Source organism: Lithobates pipiens, unplaced genomic scaffold, assembly GCF_037356315.1.
Source record: "Lithobates pipiens isolate NorthernLeopardFrog02 unplaced genomic scaffold, aLitPip1_a1.2 Scaffold_16, whole genome shotgun sequence".
NCBI lineage: Eukaryota > Metazoa > Chordata > Amphibia > Anura > Ranidae > Lithobates > Lithobates pipiens.
In genome coordinates this window covers 624,434,843-624,448,921 of record NW_027507748.1, presented here as the reverse complement: position 1 = coordinate 624,448,921, position 14,079 = coordinate 624,434,843, and the positions used below count along the sequence as shown (strand labels likewise).

At 42.9% G+C, this 14,079-nt stretch overlaps 1 long non-coding RNA gene across 1 annotated transcript; it reads left to right on the top strand.

Annotated features, from left to right (window-relative positions):
* The first annotated feature begins 11,410 nt into the window (after positions 1 to 11,410).
* LOC143984485 (uncharacterized) lies at positions 11,411 to 12,076 on the top strand. Its single transcript, XR_013274882.1, has 3 exons — positions 11,411 to 11,555; positions 11,712 to 11,820; positions 11,950 to 12,076. It is a non-coding gene; the product is annotated as an uncharacterized LOC143984485 (long non-coding RNA).
* The last annotated feature ends 2,003 nt before the right edge of the window (positions 12,077 to 14,079 follow it).

The following is a 14,079-nucleotide window of genomic DNA, read 5'->3' as shown; positions in this document are numbered from 1 at the left end:
GGCCCTCCTGGCCTGGGGTGCGGATCCATGCAATTCCAAGCCTCGGGGCTGGATAGCCCGAGGCAAATCAACTGCAGGGACAGGCCTGAATGGATATCAGGGCCTAACAATTCAAGGGTGGTCCGGTGCTGTCTCATCTAAGGAGAGGCCCAGCAACTGGAGAAGCATCCAGGGGAGGACTCTTCAGGAGAAGGCTATGCACAAGGCTGGCTTCTCTGAAGGAGCCTGGAGGCTAAGTTGAAGGACACTTCATGGATCTACACTCATACTGTATCGCCGGACCGGCTGAGAGATACTGGTACCGTATGATAGCTCTTTAAATTTTTGTATGTCCCTCAGTTACATACAAGTCTGTGGCAGAGACTTTTCTCAAGTGTTCTACATCCAACTCTGTGGCAGAGACTTTTCCCAAGTGTTCTACATCCAAGTCTGTGGCAGAGACTGCTTTACTAAACACCTCACCGGCTGCTAGGCCTAGTGAGAGGAGGTCTATCTGGGGTTTGTGAGAATCCAGCTGTGAAAGGGCTTTTCTCTGGATTCCTGTTATAAGAGACTTTCTACTCTTGCAATCCAAAAGTAGCTGAACTTTCCCCTAACCCTCTACCCTAAATTGAGAGACTGTTTCTATTTTCAAATAAATAACCCAAAAGAAGATTCAGTGTGTCAGTTTCTACATTTCTTTGGGCCATCTGCCACAGGAAACACTAGACGGAGATGAGGTAACAGTAAGCCCAATAAAACCAGCAGCTCCTGCGGGGGTCAGTGCTCTCTCTCTCTCTCTCTATATATATATATATATATATATATATATATATATATATATATATATATATATATATATATATATATATATATATGATCCGACACCACCAAGTAGAGGGTGCATTTGCCTGCTGCCGGATGGCTTGCTTCTGCTATCATTACACACAGCGGAAGCCTCAGTGCCCACCAGCACCTGCCGATTGTCAGGCAGAGACACAGAGCTGAGATCTGCCTTTGTAAACAAGGCAAATCGCCATTCTGACAGGGGGGAAGGGATGGAGTTTGTGTCACTGCAAACCAGAGAATGAATTCCATCTCTTCCCCTAGTAAGAGCACCTCACACAGTATAGTAAAACACTGGCTAGGCACACAGTTAACCCTTTGATCGGCCTTGATGTTAACCCCTTCCCAGCCATTTAAGTCTCATCTGACCACCTTAAACATACCTTGAAGATTCTGAGGCCACATGGGAAAAGGTGTTATGATCAGATGAGACAAAAATTTTATTATTTGGCCTCAACATCAAACAATATTTCTGGCGGAAATCCAATACAGCTCAACATCGAAATAACACCATTCCTACAGTAAAGCGTGGAGGTGGTAATATCCTGTTATGGGGGTGTTTCTCTGCAGCATGGACTGGAGCACTTGTCAGGATAAAAGAAAAATGTATGGGGCAAAATACCATCAAATTCTTGAGGAAGATATACTGCCCTCTGCCCAAAAGTTGTCAATAAGAATAAGGTTTACTTTCGAACATGACAATGACCAAAAGCACATGGCAAAAATGACCACACAGTGGTTGAAGGAGAAAAGGTGAAAGTCCTAGCATGGCCTAGTAAGAGCCCAGACTTACACCCCATTGAAAAACTGTGGAATGACTTAACCACTTCCCGACCAGCGCACGACGATGTACGTCGACAGAATGGCACGGGCAGGCATATTGGCGTACATGTACGTCCAATATTCGTTGCCGCCGTGCCATCGGGAGCGCGTCGCCGGCGGCGCGCTCCCGCGCTGGTCGGGACCCCCGTGAGTCCGGTCGCGGGACCCGCGGACTCGATCGCCGCGGGCATCCCCGCGATCGTCTCACGGAGCGGCCGAATGGAGGAAATGCTGTATAAACAACATTTTTCCATTCTGCCTAGCAACTAGTGACGCTGATCTCTGCTCCATGTGATTGGAGCAGAGATCAGTGTACACTAAATGAAAGCCCAACCCCCCCACAGTTAGTAACACAACCCTAGGAACACTTAACCCCTACACTGCCACCCACTGGTTAACCCTTTCACTGCCAGTGTCATTTACACAGGAATCACTGCATTTATATAGCAGTGATTACTGTATAAATGACAATGGTCCCAAAAATGTGTCAAAAATGTCCGATGGGTCCCCCACAATGTCGCAGTCACAATAAAAATCGCAGATCGCCGCCATTACTAGTAAAAAAAAAAATAATAAAAAATTATTAATAAAAATGCTATAAAACTATCCCTATTTTGTAAACGCTATAACTTTTGCGCAAACCAATCAATAATCGCTTATTGCGATTTTTTTACCAAAAATATGTAGAAGAATACGTATCGGCCTAAACTGAGGGAAAAAAATGTTTTTTTATATATTTTTGGGGGATATTTATTATTACAAAAAGTAAAAAATAATGCGTTTTTTTCAAAATTATCGCTCTATTTTTGTTTATAGCGCAAAAAACAAAAACCGCAGGGGTGATCAAATACCACCAAAAGAAAGCTCTATTTGTGGGAAAAAAAGGACGTTAATTTTGTTTGGGAGCCACGTCGCACGACCGCGCAATTGTCAGTTAAAGCGACGCAGTGCCGAATCGCAAAAAGTGGTCTGGTCTTTGACCAGCAAATTGGTCCGGTCTGAAAGTGGTTAAAGACTGCAGTCGACAAATGGTCACCAGCAAATTTAACTGAACTTGAGCAGTTCTGCAAAGAAGAGTGGGCAAATATCGCAAAGTCTAGTTGTGCAAAATTAGTAGAGACATATCCCAACAGACTAAAGGCTGTAATTAAAGCAAAAGGTGGTTCAACAAAATACTGACATATTTTTCCTTTTTGTAGCTTAGTGATTATATTTTTGATTTTTTTTCTGACATTTTGGTGTTACATCTTTCACTAGGATGTTATAAGTTCCAGTAAATACAGCTGAATCAAACAAAAACTGTGTCTGTCTTCATTTCAGGCTGCAAAGCAACAAATTGGGATTATTTTAAAGGGGGGGGGGGGGGGGGTGATTCATTTCTATACACACTGTATATGTAAAAAACAATTTCACAGTCCTTGGATTTCTGTTCTTCCTCTAATATTCTCTTCTTGGACTTCTATTCTCCCTTTAGGATTGTTACAATTTACACCCATATTTAGGTGCACATTTATGAATCAGCGATGTATCCTGCCTTTGCACATTGCAGCCCTTCAGTGTGTATAAGGCCTTTAAGGAAGACTTTGTTTATTAAGTGGATATTTATTGCATCTAGGCAGCACAAACCAAAGACACTGTTTAATTCATGGTTAATATTCAAATCAACCTCACCCATCCATCCATTTCTCTATACTTTATTTTGTTGAGAAATCACTTTAAAAAACCCTCCCCTACTAATTCTAGCCATGGCCATCTTAATTAAGGGCAAGTGATTCATGTAGCAGTTATTTCCTGGAATCCATCTGCCCTTAGCTCAAGCATGCATGCAGGAACGTCTGCTTAGCTAAGTAAACCCTTCCTCCTCTCCTGAAGACTCCTGGGATGTATGACATCATTTGCCTAGACAAGAAACCAGGAGGTAACCGAAGAAATGTATAAACAAATTTAAAACATGATATCATTTCCTATCTATTACTATTTCTAGCAGCTATAAGGATTAAAAATAATCAATGTTGATTGGGAGAGTGAAGTTCCACTTTAACATTTGAACTTATCTCCTCTGACTGAGAAGAGAAGTGACTGAAATACACAGTGAAGGGCTGTGACAGGTTGCAAAAGTGAGATTACAGCAGCTGATCTTGTGAAATACACGCTAATGAAAAATAAAGTATAAAAGATGACAAAATAAGGGTTAAAAATAAAGTTAAGAAAAGATCTATGTGAGAGGGACCATGCACAAATACATGTGTTTTTATTTATATTAAGACATTCCTGTGACACTTATAATTGAGTGTATTTCTATAGCCATAAATACACTTGGTTACAAGTGTCACAGAAATGTCCTGATATTTAAAAAAAAGCATAATTATTTATGAATGGTCACACACTCACACATTTACTGTATATATATATATATATATATATATATATATGCATATCATAGATGAGAAAAGGGTACAGCAGTGGAGCCGATGAGTAGGAGGGTACAGCGAGATGGGCAGATGAGCAGGGGGGTTTAGCGGTGGGACAGAAGAGCAGGAGGGTATGATGGTGGGGTAGATGTGCAGGGGGAACAGTAGTGGAAGAGCTGAGAAGGGGCTACAGTGGTGGGACAGAAGAGCAAGGGGGTTACAGTGAAGGGGGCAAATGAGCAGGGGGTTACAGTAGTAGGACAGAGGAGCAGGGGGGTTACAGTGATGGGGGCAAATGAGCAGTGGGTTACAGTAGTAGGACAGAAGAGCAGGGGGGTTCAGTAGACATGTGCGATTAGTTTCGTATGAATCACAAATTCGTATGAATTTCCCTAAATTCGTACGTTCGGGAGGATTCCGAAATACAAATTGGCATGCGTCCGAATTTTGTACGAAATACAAACTTTTGTTTATGAATTTTGGATCAGTCGTAGTCGTTGACTCATTATGCTTATTATGAGGGGCTCCCTGTGCTATGCTGACTTCCTCCTGGGGCTGTACCCCTGCTGTGCTCATTATGAGGGGCTTCCACCATCCCTGTGCTATGCTGACTTCCTCCTGGGGCTGTACCCCTGCTGTGCTCATTATGAGGGGCTTCCACCATCCCTGTGCTGTGCTGACCTACTTAGCACAGCAGGGATACAGCCCCAGGAGGAAGTCATCACAGCACAGGGACTCAAAAGGCCTGATATGGTTGGACCTCGTTATTTGAAGCCGCATGGAAGTCGGACATGAATTCGCAAGGCAAAGTCGGACCGGACGTTGTCTGACTTCCATGTCGGAGCAGTGTGAACTGGCCTGAAACCTGGTTTGAAATAGCAGAAAGATTGTGTCTGGCCAGGATTGTGAAGCTCCTGAGTAACTGTGTTGTTGAATTGTCACCTGTACAGTCATTCAATTGAATTCATTTTCTGAGTGGAAGTTGTCTTGCTGCAGTAAAGCACACTGTTATTCCACTGCGTGTCTGTGTGCTATCATGCTTGCTTTTCTGTCGACTTACATATTTTATCTGCAACGCCAAAACATAGAAACTCACATTATATCATATAGTACATAAAGTGTGCATTTAGTTCATATGACCTTTCTGTTAAGTTATAACCTCTATATTGCTTAAGCTCTATTGATCACTTATATATTTGTGCTGTTAATTCATAATGGAAAAGTAATTTGTTAAACTTTATGGCTGCTGAATTAATTTCCAAGGTCATTTAACACTATTTTTAAACAGATTTTCGCTGATACTGACGTTACTTAAATCATACCGTCAAACCTCTAGTTAACATGCTTATCTCTGTTCTGCTAGACAAAGCAAGCAATATCACATCTTTCTAGGATTTTTGACATATGTTATCATGGGCGTCCACAGAACATTTTTCAGGGAGGGGCATCATTTTAAGGTCACCCATGCTCTGACCCTTTTCGACAATGTCATTATCACATTATCACCGTCATAGACTGCAGACGTAGTACAGGTGATGGTCAGAGACTGCAGACATGGCCAAAGAGACTGTCAGAGACTGCGGACATGGCCCAAGAGACTGTCAGAGACTGCGGACATGGCCCAAGAGACTGTCAGAGACTGCGGACATGGCCCAAGAGACTGTCAGAGACTGCGGACATGGCCCAAGAGACTGTCAGACTGCGAACATGGCCCAAGAGACTGTCAGAGTTGGCATACATGGCCCAAGAGACTGTCAGTGACTGCATACATGGCTCAAGAGACTGTAACAGACTGCGGACATGACACAAGAGATGACCAGAGACTGCATACATAGCCCAAGAGACTGACAGAAACTGCATACATGGCTCAAGAGCCTGCGGACATGGCACAAGAGACTGTCAGAAACTGCATACATGTGGGGGGTGATAGAGCGAGAGGGGGGTGACAGAAAGAGACAGAGGGGGGACAGAGAGAGACGGGGGTGACAGAGAGAGAGGGGGGTGACAGAGAGAGAGGGGGGTGAAAAAGACAAAGGGGTGAGAGAGAGCGAGAGAGAGAGGTGACGGGGTAATCACTCCTGATCCAATCCCTTATTCCAGGGGGGCACTTGCCCTCCCCCATGCCCCTACCTGCGGACACCCATGTATGTTATATTGTTAAAGCTAATCTCTGAGTGCAAAATATTTCTTTTAATCTTTTAATATATACCTCAATGGCCATAAAGGATATAATTCTATTTTATGTGCACCATATGACTTTGAAAATCCAGTTTTCAACTTCTAAACATAGCAAGAGAGAGTGGCTATGTCCTTACATATAGCGGGACCATGGAGAGTCAGAAAGTCAAATCACATAAAAAAAAAAAAAAAAAAGAAAAGAAAAGGAATTTGGAGATTTGGAGGAGAAATATGAGGTACCTTTTTGAGTTAAGAAGATATACCTGAATATACACTATATTACCAAAAGTATTGGGGTGCCTGCCCTTACACTCACATGAACTTTAATGGCATCCTAGTCTTAGTTTGTACGGTTCAATATTGAGTTTGGCAGCCCTATGCAGCTATAATAGCTTCAACTCTTCTGAGAAGGCTGTCCACAAGGTTTAGGAGTGTGTCTATGGGAATGTTTGACCATTCTTCCAGAAGTGCATTTGTGAGGTCACTGATGTGGACGAGAAGGCCTGGCTCGCAGTCTCCGCTCCAATTCATCCCAGGGGTGTTCTATTGGGTTCGGGTCAGGACTCTGTGCAGGCCATTCAAGTTCCTCCAACCCAAACTCGCTCATCCATGTCTTTATGGATCTTGCTGTGTGCTCTGGTGCGCAGTCATGTTGGAACAGGAAGGGGTCAGCCAGTGCGGGTACACTAGATGTGAGTCTGAATTCATGATTTTATTTGCATTCTTAGGTACTGGCTTACAAACTTTCCCTGTACTGTCTGGTTGGAGATGTATGTTTTGCTCTATAGCTTACAAGTTAGCCTCTCAAACCCCTAACCCATTGTGGACATTAAGGGAAAAAGATTTTTGAGAGAGAGGGAGTCTTAACAGATTATGGATACCACGTCCCCATATTAATGAATGCAACAAGAAAAAAGGGAGGCCAAAAGAGGGCTGGGGAATCACCAACCCCCGGGACTTTAACGGTATCAAATCAAAAGAAATGTTTACAGAGAAAAAATCTTGATATATAAAATATTACAATTTTATTTAACCACTTTCAGACCGGACCATTTTGCTGGTAAATGACCAGAGGTCTTTTTACACTTTGGCACTGCGCTGCTTTAACTGGTAATTGCGCGGTCATGCAATGTTGTACCCAAACAAAATTTGCGTCCTTTTCTTCCCACAAATAGAGCTTTCTTTTGATGGTATTTGATTGCCTCTGCGATTTTTATTTTTTGCGATATAAACGTAAAAAGACCGCAAATTTTGAAAAAAAATGATATTTTCTACTTTTTGTTATTAGAAAAATCCAATAAACTCAATTTTAGTCATACATTTAGGCCAAAATGTATTCAGCCACATGTCTTTGGTAAAAAAAAAGTCAATAATTGTATATTTATTGGTTTGCGCAAAAGTTGTCACATCTACAAACTAAGGTACGTTTTCTGGAATTTACGCAGCTTTTAGTTTACGACTGCCTATCTCATTTCTTGAGGTGCTAAAATGGCAGGGCAGTACAAAACCCCCCCAAATGACCCCATTTTGGAAAGTAGACCCCCTAAGGAAATTGATAAGAGGCATGTTGAGCCCATTGAATATTTTATTTTTTTGCCTCAAGCGATTGAATAATGACAAAAAAAAAATTTTTTTTTTTTTTTTACACAAAGTTGTCACTAAATGATATATTGCTCACACATGCTATGGGCGTATGTGAAATGACACCCCAAAATAAATTCTGCTGCTTCTCCTGAGTACGGGGATACCACATATGTGGGACTTTTTGGGAGCCTAGCCGCGTACGGGGCCCCGAAAACCAAGCACCGCCTTCAGGCTTTCTAAGGGCGTAAATATTTGACTTCACTCCTCACTACCTATTACAGTTTTGAAGGCCATAAAATGCCAAGATGGCACAAAACCCCCACAAATGACCCCATTTTAGAAAGTAGACACCCCAAGCTATTTGCTGAGAGGCATGTTGAGTCCATGGAATATTTTATATTTTGCCACAAGTTGCGGGAAAATTACAAACTTTTTTTTTTTTTTTTTTTTTTCACAAAGTTGTCACTAAATGATATATTGCTCACGCATGCCATGGGCATATGTGAAATGACACCCCAAAATAAATTCTGCTGCTTCTCCTGAGTACGGGGATACCACATATGTGGGACTTTTTGGGAGCCTAGCCGCGTACGGGGCCCCGAAAACCAAGCACCGCCTTCAGGCTTTCTAAGGGCGTTACAGTTTTGAAGGCCATAAAATGCCAAGATGGCACAAACCCCCCCCAAATGACCCCATTTTGGAAAGTAGACACCCCTAAATTTAGGGGTACACTAGTGAGACTAGGTAATAAATGGCGGGTGCCCTGAAACTATAAAAAAATAACTAACCAACCAGCGTCACCTGTAACAGTTATATGGTGATCACTGGTGAAAGGGTTAACTAGGGGGCAATCAGGGGGCTTTATGCGGTAGTATATGGGGGTCCCTGGCGCTATAAAAAGCTGCGGCGAACCTAAATACCTACCTGCCTAACTAGCGTCACCTGTGACACTAATACAGCGATCAGAAAAACGATCGCTTATTAGGCTGGGTTCACACTGGAGCGATGCGGGAACGCCACGAATGCGCGGCGGGTTCCCGCATCGCATGCCTCCCGGCGGCAGTTCACACTGCCCTATGCGAACTGCTGGGAGTGTCAGTGAAATGTTACTGACACCCCCAGATCAGTTCGCATATCGCAGTGCGATCTGCAAACTCGGATCGCATGGTGTGAACACCCATGCGATCCGATTCTGCTGCGGGCCAAAAAAAGGGTCCCGTGCGAATTTGCGGCGGGTGCGGCGGGTGTGGCGGGTGCGGCGGGTGCGGCGAATGGCTGAACTCGAATCGCACAGAGATCGGATGTGATTTGCACTGCAGTGCGGTGCGAATCACATCCGTTCTCAAACCGCTGCAATCTGAACCCAGCCTTAGTGACACTGGCGACGGGGGGTGATCACGGGGTTAAACCTTTATTGGGGGGGTTAGGGGGGTACCTTAGAACTAAAGGGGGCTAACCCTAACTGCCCTAACAGTTATTAGTCACAAATGACACCCGCCGGGTGATCAGGGGGTTAAACCTTTATTAGGTAATAAATGGCGGGTGCCCTGAAACTATAAAAAAATAACTAACCAACCAGCGTCACCTGTAACAGTTATATGGTGATCACTGGTGAAAGGGTTAACTAGGGGACAATCAGGGGGCTTTATGCGGTAGTATATGGGGGTCCCTGGCGCTATAAAAAGCTGCGGCAAACCTAAATACCTACCTGCCTAACTAGCGTCACCTGTGACACTAATACGGCGATCAGAAAAATGATCGCTTATTAGGCTGGGTTCACACTGGAGCGATGCGGAAACGCCGCGAATCCGCGGCGGGTTCCCGCATCGCATGCCTCCCGGCGGCAGTTCACACTGCCCTATGCGAACTGCTGGGAGTGTCAGTGAAATGTTACTGACACCCCCAGATCAGTTCGCATATCGCAGTGCGATCTGCAAACTCGGATCGCATGGTGTGAACACCCATGCGATCCGATTCTGCTGCGGGCCAAAAAAAGGGTCCCGTGCGAATTTGCGGCGGGTGCGGCGGGTGTGGCGGGTGCGGCGGGTGCGGCGAATGGCTGAACTCGAATCGCACAGAGATCGGATGTGATTTGCACTGCAGTGCGGTGCGAATCACATTCGTTCTCATAAACCGCTGCAATGTGAACCCAGCCTTAGTGACACTGGCGACGGGGGGTGATCACGGGGTTAAACCTTTATTGGGGGGGTTAGGGGGGTACATTAGAACTAAAGGGGGCTAACTCTAACTGCCCTAACAGTTATTACAGTCACAAATGACACCAATGCAAAAAAAAAAAAAAAAAAATGACATTGGTGTCACTGTGACTGGGGGGCAGGGGTAATTGGGGGGGTGATCGGGGGGTAAAGGGGGGGTGTGAGTGTGCCTGGCATGTTCTACTGTGTGTGTAGAGTGTTGGTGCAACTCACCGATCCGCTCTCCTCCGTGTCGGAACGGAAAATACCGACACGGAGGAGAGAATACATCACTTCCTCTCCTGTGTTTACATTACAGGAGAGGAAGTGATGTCACGGGGGATTTCCATTCGTCGAGAGCGATCGCGAGGGGGTGGCCATGAATGAATGGCCGCCCCCTCATCCCGGATCGCTCTCGAAGAAATGCCGACCGCCGCAGGCACCGGGGGGGGGCCCGATCGGGCCCCCCACCCGCGGGCAGGCAGGGACTTATATATACGCCCATATGCCTGCCCGTGCCATTCTGCCGACGTATATCGTCGTGCGGCGGTCGGCAAGTGGTTAAGCTATACACAATTTTAAACATTCATAAAAACAGATGATTTAACATCAATTTGCCAGAAAGAGCATAATTATGTTTGATCCCATTTTTCACCAAACAAAAAGAGTGAAAAGAAGGCAGGCTGCAATCATTCTCAACATGTTTCGCCCGGAGTGGGCTTCTTCAGGAAAAACTGATTGGGCAGCCAACAAAGCTAAAATGATAGATAATAAAGAATGAATGTTACTGTCAGTTGGTGTATAGAGTAACAACAATTATTAATAAAGTAACAAGAAATTGATATAAATAATGTTCACATACAATCGAGTTATAAAGAACACAGATACATGGTGTATTTTAAATAAATAAGTTGTGAATTACAATCAATAAGTATCTCACCGGAATTGCCAATGCTCCAAAGAATTCAAAATCTTAGACAACAGTCAAAGTAGGATAATGTTAAAGAGAGTCTCTCTATATTTGTTATAGCGAAAAAACGCATACATCAGAGTGAAGTTTGATGCCTAAAGGGAATCTGCAGAGAGAAATAAAATTAATTAATTACATCACTCCTTCGGGAGATATATGCCCTTTACATTAGGGGTATCTGTTCCCTACTAACTTGTCCGTCTCGAGCAGACCATTTGCCTTTTTGCAAATGGCCGCCATGGCTTCGCACGCCGTGCGGAACACTTGCTTTGCCTCCGTACGAGTCTATTCTATCCTGTAGTTTCCAAAATGGCCACCGAAGCTTCAGCACGTACAGCGTCCTATGCGCGGAGCCGCGCCGCGACGTTCGCGCATGCGCACTTCGTTTCTATCGCAAGAGGACCGGAACGAGCCCTTCCTTTCTCCTGCTTTGTTTCCGCCCACAGCTTGGCGGTGACGTCAGACGCCGCCGAGCTGGAGAGGCATAAAATCCCTCTTTTCCATCAGTTGCCTCTTGGCAATTGATGGAACTGGATGTATACTACGCATACATTAGACAGCCAACCTTGGGTAAGCTGACTCTTTACATCTTCAGCCACAGCTCTACGAATGAACCCATATTAATGGGCTCTATCTGATGCTTCTCTTTTGTTTGATATTACTTCTCTGATATATAGACTATTGGAATTATTTCTCAATAGCATTTCTTTTATTTATTTTTTCCAGCTTTAATCATTACGTCCATTTTCAAACAGACTATGTTTGACTTTGACCCACTTTGGAAATTTACATAATCTTGGTTACAAATTTTCATTGATTCAACGTCACCATTATGGTAATTCATCATATTCTTGATATATGTATTCTGAGTTTAATTTTTTAATTGGCCCTTTCTCTGTTAAAGGGTCCAATTGGAGATTCTTTATTGTCTTATATCTCCTGAATGTTTTATTTCTCTCTGCAGATTCCCTTTAGGCATCAAACTTCACTCTGATGTATGCGTTTTTTCGCTATAACAAATATAGAGAGACTCTCTTTAACATTATCCTACTTTGACTGTTGTCTAAGATTTTGAATTCTTTGGAGCATTGACAATTCCGGTGAGATACTTATTGATTGTAATTCACAACTTATTTATTTAAAATACACCATGTATCTGTGTTCTTTATAACTCGATTGTATGTGAACATTATTTATATCAATTTCTTGTTACTTTATTAATAATTGTTGTTACTCTATACACCAACTGACAGTAACATTCATTCTTTATTATCTATCATTTTAGCTTTGTTGGCTGCCCAATCAGTTTTTCCTGAAGAAGCCCACTCCGGGCGAAACATGTTGAGAATGATTGCAGCCTGCCTTCTTTTCACTCTTTTTGTTTGGTGAAAAATGGGATCAAACATAATTATGCTCTTTCTGGCAAATTGATGTTAAATCATCTGTTTTTATGAATGTTTAAAATTGTGTATAGCTTAAATAAAATTGTAATATTTTATATATCAAGATTTTTTCTCTGTAAACATTTCTTTTGATTTGATACCGTTAAAGTCCCGGGGGTTGGTGATTCCCCAGCCCTCTTTTGGCCTCCCTTTTTTCTTGTTGCATTCATTAATATGGGGACGTGGTATCCATAATCTGTTAAGACTCCCTCTCTCTCAAAAATCTTTTTCCCTTAATGTCCGTTAAATTTTGGGTGTTATCCACCCCTCACCTTAGTAGAGAGTGGGACTCTTTCAGTTAACTTATTCTATTGTAGTACGATTTTATATATAAGTTTGATTAACAGATACAATTTATATATATGCAGGATTATTTATATGCTTGCTTACAGACTTACCTTTTTTTTTTTTTTTTTTTTTTTTTTTTTTTTTTAGTATGGCTCAATATTGTGGAAGCGCTTTTGCTGGCTTAATGGACTCTTTTCAACAGTCCCAAAATGCCACAATGGGAGGTTTGTCGATGGATCGCTTCTTCCAAAGACTCCAGCGAATGCTGGAAAAAAAATCTCGTATTTATTGGAATAAACAATATTTTCTTAAATATATAGATGATCACATGACTCCTTGGGGTTTGAGGATTCAAATTTTTCCTACCATTCATAAATTGGAAGCAGATTTCAAGACTCAGTGGGAAACTAATTTACAACATTGCTCAACAGTTATGATGCAATTACTCTGCACCCACTACTCCCAGGAGTTGGGGATAGTGGACGCAGAAATCAAGAAATTATATGAGGAGAATCAGTTTATCACCAATGAAACACTCTTTATTGAACGAGAAAATACATTAAGAATTAATTTAGAACAATATGTTGCAGATCTTTTGAAAACTAAAGAAAATAAATTTATGAGGGACAAACTGGCTTACGATAACCATCAAGCCTACAATTGGACACCACGTAATAAACCAAAGAAAACTTCGTTTTCCAAAAGATCTTCGAATTCAAAATCTGGTAGGTCAGATTTTTCGGATTCGGATACATCATCTCAATCATCTGTTTCTGTTTCCCTTTCACAGGCCACGGAGCAATCTGGTACATCTCGTCAACATGTACCTCATATTTATAATCGTACGAATGGCACAGGAAAAGATCTAAGTGGCAAGCCAAGGCCTACTCAGAATCGCACGCCTATGAACACCCGTGCCGCACTCGCTAAAATGACCGGTAACGTGAAAACACACACTTCACTTGACACATCTATCGGTATACTTGATTCAGCGCTACCCGCGACTCTGCCCGACAGTATTTCGGGCCGAGCCGCGGCTACTGCTGACCCGGGTTTTCGTACGGCCCCGATATTTACCCAACCGGTACACGATCCAAAGAAAGATCTTTTGGGGACTGTCCCCAAACAACCCAAAGCCATCTTGAAATAATTAATTTATCCTCTATTCCTTTAACGAATGCTCAAATTTCTGTACTGCAATTAGGATTAACCTTTTGTCCTACTCAAAATATTGACAAGTTCGAATTAGTAAAGGATCTTAATCTTTTCGCTCGCAAATTGACGTTCCGTGTCCTTTATGATCAATCAGGACCATCCAACTCTTTAACAAAACTTTCCACCCTTCCATCTTCCACCCCGGTACC